This window comes from Rhinatrema bivittatum, chromosome 3 (assembly GCF_901001135.1).
Source record: "Rhinatrema bivittatum chromosome 3, aRhiBiv1.1, whole genome shotgun sequence".
Lineage (NCBI taxonomy): Eukaryota > Metazoa > Chordata > Amphibia > Gymnophiona > Rhinatrematidae > Rhinatrema > Rhinatrema bivittatum.
Window position 1 is genome coordinate 233,929,892 of NC_042617.1, and position 6,496 is coordinate 233,936,387.

The 6,496-nt window shown below is 40.1% G+C and overlaps 1 long non-coding RNA gene across 1 annotated transcript; it reads left to right on the top strand.

Annotated features, from left to right (window-relative positions):
• The first annotated feature begins 1,396 nt into the window (after positions 1–1,396).
• LOC115088729 lies at positions 1,397–2,487 on the top strand. The gene is made up of 3 exons (XR_003855841.1): positions 1,397–1,631; positions 2,158–2,244; positions 2,343–2,487. It is a non-coding gene; the product is annotated as an uncharacterized LOC115088729 (long non-coding RNA).
• The last annotated feature ends 4,009 nt before the right edge of the window (positions 2,488–6,496 follow it).

A 6,496-nucleotide genomic window follows, 5' to 3' on the forward strand; every position in this document is an offset into this window, starting at 1 on the left:
ACTACTTTGGGGATTCGTGGGGGTGGGGGGATTGGGCATGGAGGACTGGGATCCCTAGGGCAGAGAGTAGAGAGAAAGGATTCCATTTTCTTTACCTTCCTCTTTCTCCTCCTCCTCCTTAACCCAGTGATCTTCCATCACCAGCCATCCTTCGCCCAGCAGTTCTCATCAAGTGAAGAATGGCTGGGCGTTGAGCATTGGTGGGGGCTGGGAATGGAGGAGCACTGAGATAAAGAGGATGCAGGTAACAGAGAGTGTGTATTTGGGGGAAAGAGGGAGTTAACTCCTGGCACTGAATCCACCCCCCCCCCCCCCCTTTAGACAGTTGCACTTCCTTTTTGTCTACAAGTTAAGCCCTGGTTCTGCATATGTGAATCGCTGACAGACTCTTCCCTCTCTCCTGGCATTGCCCAAGCTTGGAGGCTTGAAAAGACACTGGTTTGCTGGAGTGAATGGTACCAGCTATTCGAGGAATAGGATAGCTAAGATACCATGCTGCCTTACCTAGACTTGCCTTGCTGCTGACAATGCTGGCCAGGACCAGGAGAGAGCATAATCTAACCGCAATGGACTCCTCACCTTCTGGTGCTGCCTGAACCTGGAGGCTTAAAAAGTGCTGGTCTGCCAGGGCAAATCATTTCCAAAAGAGTGTGGTGTGGTGGTGGGGATCCAAAGAGGGTTTGCTCTTTTGGAATAATTTGGGCTGAGTCTGGGAGTATGTTAGTAGGTTAAGGGTTTTTTTGGGAGTTGGTATTGGGTTTTGGGGTCAGGGGGAATGGATTGTATCGTTATTGATGTGGGGAGTTGCATTTATTGAGGGAGTGTTATGTTTTTTTTTAGCTGTGTGATATGGTCTGTTGCTTCCCCTAGTGAGAGAAAGAGATGTGGATAGGGCTGTATTAGGAATTTTTTTCTTATTGTATATCTTATATTTGGCTGTATTGATGTATTTTATTGTTTTGTATGATGTAAACTGCTTTGGGACCTCTCTTTGGGAAAAAGGCAGTTTACAAATATGAAATAAATATATGTTCAATGCTGGTTTGTGGAAATCTTGACACTTAATTTGTCTGTGCATCTAAGTTGTATATGTGTATGTGCAAGGGAGTTAAAACAGTTTTGCTGTTTCAGTGAAGACATACAGTATAACTATAATGGCATGAATATCATTACTACAGAGTATCTGGGCTATACTATGTATAGCTGTGGTTTTTTCACAATGCAAAATTGTGCAGTCAAAGAACAGTGAATAAATTGTTGTTGAAAGTATGTTTTGCCTGACCCCTCTCCTGCAGTCAGAGGTAGCTGGGAAGGAGGAGGTGGTTACACATGCACACACACCCACCCTAGCACTGACAGGCAGGGTGAATTGCAAGTCACACAGCTGAATGGCCGCCCTCGGAACTCAGCAACTGTTGCTGCAGCCTTGCATCAGAAGGTTTAGGGAACTTGAAAAAAAAGAGGAATATTTCAGCTTCTGGCAATAGCAAAGGGGAGAGTGGGACTAAAACCAATTTATAGTTAAAAGTGTAAGGGTTTTTATTTCAAAGCAAGGGAGCTCAAAAAAATTACTGTTGTCCTTCAACTGATGAGGTACATATAAGAATTTAGATGAAATGTCACCTGCACAGGTAAGTGAAAGTGACTTCTCACTATGACTTTCATTTAAAAGGTGATCATAAAGCTTTTTGATGACTTTTGAACCTCAGTACTAAAAGTAGTGCTTAAGATGTGCCTGTGTGAAAGTAATTGCATATGTTTAGAGGGAAAACATGTTTACATGAAAAACAGTATTTTGGAAACATAATATTAATATAAATATTTAATATTTCTATGTGCAGTAGTGTGAAATGAAATTAGTCTTGCATAATAGTTGAAAAATTGGGTACTAGACAATCTAATAGGGTCTATTTTTTAGCGGCACTAATCGATACAAGCTTAAACTGGAAAAATTGCTGATATTTAACGTGATTGTTTTACCTGCCTGATGACCCTTGCAAGCTGTCAGAAAAGAGAAATGAAGTTTGAAATATATGGTTTCACACACAAAAAGAAATGCTGTGTAAGGAGGAAGTATATATGTGTGTGTGTGGTATGCTGGTGTCAGTATGAGCTCTGAGATGATAGCTCAAGGAAGCTTCCTGTTTCCTTTTTAAGGTTTTTACAGAATTTCAAATAAAGCCACTGTGACAGCTCTGGCCATTGATCTGGCAGGGAGTTTCTGCCTGTCATACCGAGACTGACGTGAGTTCTTTGGCGCCCGTTACAAAATTGCCTCTTAGGCTTTCCTGCTATGTCTCTGATCGTTACATAATGCTTTAAAACATATGTTTGTGCATCAGGTACTGCCTTCATCCGAGGGTCTTAAGACTCTCCTAATGCCGCAGGCAGACTGCAGTCATAGATAAAAGACCCACATCATGCATGCCATCAGTTTGAAAATCCTTGAGAAGGGAGATCTGGTGTGAGAGAGGAAGCTTTAAACTTGACCAGGTAAGAGAAAATTTCCCTTCTAAAAAGCTGGCAGTAGAGGCTGCAATGTTATGACTATACATGACCTTGAGGATTCCAGGCACTCCCTATTGATCAATTGATGGTATGTGTAAAGTTACACTTAAGATCTTTTTAGCGGCCCTCGATAGCTTTACTACTGTTTGCATGCAACTGGCGTTATTTAGGGCATATTTGATGGCACGTGCATTATCACTTTTGGATCATTATAGGTATAGTGTTATTTCATTTATATTATCTTTTTTTTTTTTAACTTGTAGTTTCTTCTTTCTCTTCCATCTCAGTTGGAACCAATGCTGAGATTCTGGCATCATAAACTTTCATTTGCAACTATCTAGGGATGTTTCCCATGTAAGCCCATCCTACCACTGATCCTAGTCTGGTGACTGCAACAACAGTTCTGAGGCTAGGAGCCATGGATCAGGGCTCCTTCCAGAATTTCTGTAAATGGACTCTAAATCTGGCTACCCTTAAGGATGACCGTTGCTGCAGCCTCTAGAGCGTCCTGAGCCTCAACCAATCCGGGGGTATGGAAGGCTCAAAGCCCTCCTCAGGGCAGTGCATAGCACAGCACAGCATGGCACTTCCAATGAGCCAATCCTTCATGTATATTTTCTATTTCTTCTTAGTTTTTAAGTTTTAGGCAGGTAATTACCACCATAAAAATGTGCTAGATCCAGTCAGATCACTCAGTAGCAAGGCTTGTAAGTGTGCTACTATGTGAGTACCCTGCTTCAATTGTGGGCTGTTTTTTATTCACCTTAGACTGGTAATGGGTGAGAACACTGCAGAGAGAGCACTTGGAGCCCCCTGAATGGAGAGAGCACCAGGCATTGTAGTAAGGGAAGAGCAAGTGGGCTACCACTTCTCTGAGGTAGAAGGCTAGAGGGCAATAGGCCAAGAGGAGCCTTGGATGCAATGGCAGAATCTGAGATCAGATAGGTTCTGCAATATTGAAGCAGAGCTGGGCAGACTAGATGGGTCTTGTGGGACTTGCCTGCTGTCATTTTTCTAATTTGCTACGTTTACAGGATTTTGTTTAAAAGGGAAAGTATTTTATCAATGGAAGTAGTTATGGAGACAAAAGTATATTAGGCAAATTTTTGGATAGAAAAGAAACTGGTAGAAATGATATGTTGCACTCTAGGGAAAAGTGCAATTCCAGTGATTTTAAGAAACTGGCACTGCCTAACAATTGTCCCTCCATAGTAATCCAGGAAAAGGTGAGAAAACCGTGAAAATGATTCCATTCCAACATCTTGGAATGGAATCATTTTCACGGTTTTCTCACCTTTTCCTGGATTACTATGGAGGGACAATTGTTAGGCAGTGCCAGTCCATCAGTAGTCTTTAATGTTTGAACCAAAGCTTTAAGCTTAAGTGATAATATGGGACCCACTTTTTATTTTTTAATATTTTTTGTATTAGTATATAAAATACAGATACAATATTGTCTATTATACACTTGTAAGGCTCACCAAGGAACTCTTGTAAGACTATGCTCCCTAAGGAGCTTTTTTTAATTTAAACTTCTATATAATGACTTATTGCAAGGAATAGCATGACACTACATAGTAATCCTTACTTTCACTGCAGCCCCACTCTGTATTTCATCCCTCTATCCCCTAAACAACACCGTTCAGATTCCTCTCCCTCTCCCTCCCCTTTTTAGGTTCCTCTCGTCCTCAAAATTGTTCCTCTCCTTCCTTCCACAACACCATTGGTGCTGTTTCTTTCTTATTTATATAAATAATGAGGCCATAATTCAAAACAAGCTGAGCTCCTAAATTTAGGCACCTCTGTTGGGTCGTAAATTAGGCTCCTATTTTCAGTCAAACTTAGAGGCCTACATTTTCAGCTGAATAGTCACCTAAATTTAAGATCCTAAAATTTAGGAGGTCAATTTGCATAGGGTTTAGGGCCCTAACTTGGGATTTAGGTTCTTTTAGGGCCCTAATTTGGGATTTAGGCCTTTTTGAAAATTACTAGGACCGAGTACCAAAATTTAGGCTCTTGATTTCACTAGACTACAGGGGCGGAGTTAGGGCAAGCAAGAAAAGTTAGGGGTTCAGCACTGATTTTCAGCATAAAGCACCTAATTATGGGCCCTAAATCCAGGCAAAATGAATAGCAAGCCTAAATTTAGGTTGGAAGTTTTAGGTGAATAGAATATCACTGTAAAGATCTTAGTGTGACTATGTAGGGAATTGGCATAGCTCCTAAAACATGAAATATATTTCAACAAGAACCACTGTAAATTTATTAACAAAGGTATTGTCATGCATTCTGTTGACAATTTGAGCATCTGTGTTTAAATATTTGTTGACAAGTATTTTATTTGTCACAAGTATATGCTTGCATGTGTGTAATCTACTTATTGCTAAGCAGCTCTGTCTGCCCTATGCAGGTAATAGTTATTTACTTATTTTCCAATTTATTTAAGGGACTTCTGGTACTGTGCTCCTGCTTGCTTTCTGAAGCCATGTTTGACCTGATAATGGAGCTTTTTGGGGACTACAGGCACTAATGATAGAGTTATGCAAAACAGAGTGAGAGCCAGAAAGATAATATTCACCTGAAAATATAAAGTAAAATCATTTTAGATTGGTTCCTTGTTCCGAAATGCTGCTTTTAGCAATCCTTGAAGTGGGTTGATGTGAGTATTTTATATTACAGATTCAGGTGAAAAAGGATTGGAAAAAGATTAAAACTGATATTACCCTCTTCATCTGTTTCTGTATGAGATTTTAGGGGTTCTTTTTCAGACGTGGCTTTGTGATGTTAAAATTTGTCCTGAGATTACCTTCTTCACTGTTGGTTTTTTGAGTTGTTAAGCCCTAGTGCTACACACCCAGACAAACACAACAGCAAGGCACTCCCTTATCTCCATTGCTCTTAGATAAACATGTACACACAAATACCAGGGCTGATTCTCTGCCAGGTTATGCCAGGTTGCTGACCTGGAACCTTTTTGAACTTGCTTCGTTTTTCCTATTGCAGCTGGAGTAGAAGAACACAAACACACAGTTTCATAAAAACTGAGGCTTATCCAAAGACAGGCAAACAAGGATTTAAAAAATAGTAACAATGCACTTTTTTAGAACACCCATGACTTTCCATGAGCACTGTGGTTTCTGTGTTGTCACAGCCTCTTATCTTACAGCTGGTAGGATATCGGAAGTCTCTTTCCATTATTGCAAGTAATATGAACATGGCATAGTTCCAGGAATGGTGCAGAGGAGCTGGTGCCTTCTGAATCATGTGACTTTTTCAGCCAATTATGAAACAGAAAAATTCTTAGGCATGTAGCAACGCTTTATTAGTTATATTGGGTTCAAACTGACCTCTGAAAATATTATAAAATAAAAATAATTTGTGCAAGATTTACTACATTCCTCCCATGCATATAAAATAGAAAAAAAATATCCTTGAGGGGATCTGCCTTTAATTGTTATGTTTACCTCTCCTGTCGTGTGATTGCCCTTCCAGATAAATGGCTATCTCCCTGGGTAAATTGGCTGTCTGAAAACTGCCCATCTTTTAGATAAAATTGTACATGGAACTCAACAACACCCTACTTTTATCGTTTATAGTTTATTAATTTTTATATACCAATGTATCAGAAATCCATCACATTGGTTTACAATAATATATAAGTAGGCCCACTTTAGAGGTGATATGGGAAGAAGCAACCACCCAGAGTCCTGCCACCTGCAACTAGCCACACAGCCTATGAAATGACAGTTTTGCAAATATTACACCCGACCCTAGAGTATTAATATGCCTTCTATTGGGAAAACAGCAAGCAGGACTGCTACAGATAAATACACAGAAACTACACGCTAGCAGAATACCTCACCATGATCACACAAACAGAATATGGATAGCTACTCATCACATAAGAATAAGTGAACGCAATTTATTCATAGAAATATGCAGTCAAAATGTAAACTGGAAACCCCAAGAAGCCAGACTCTGCATGCAG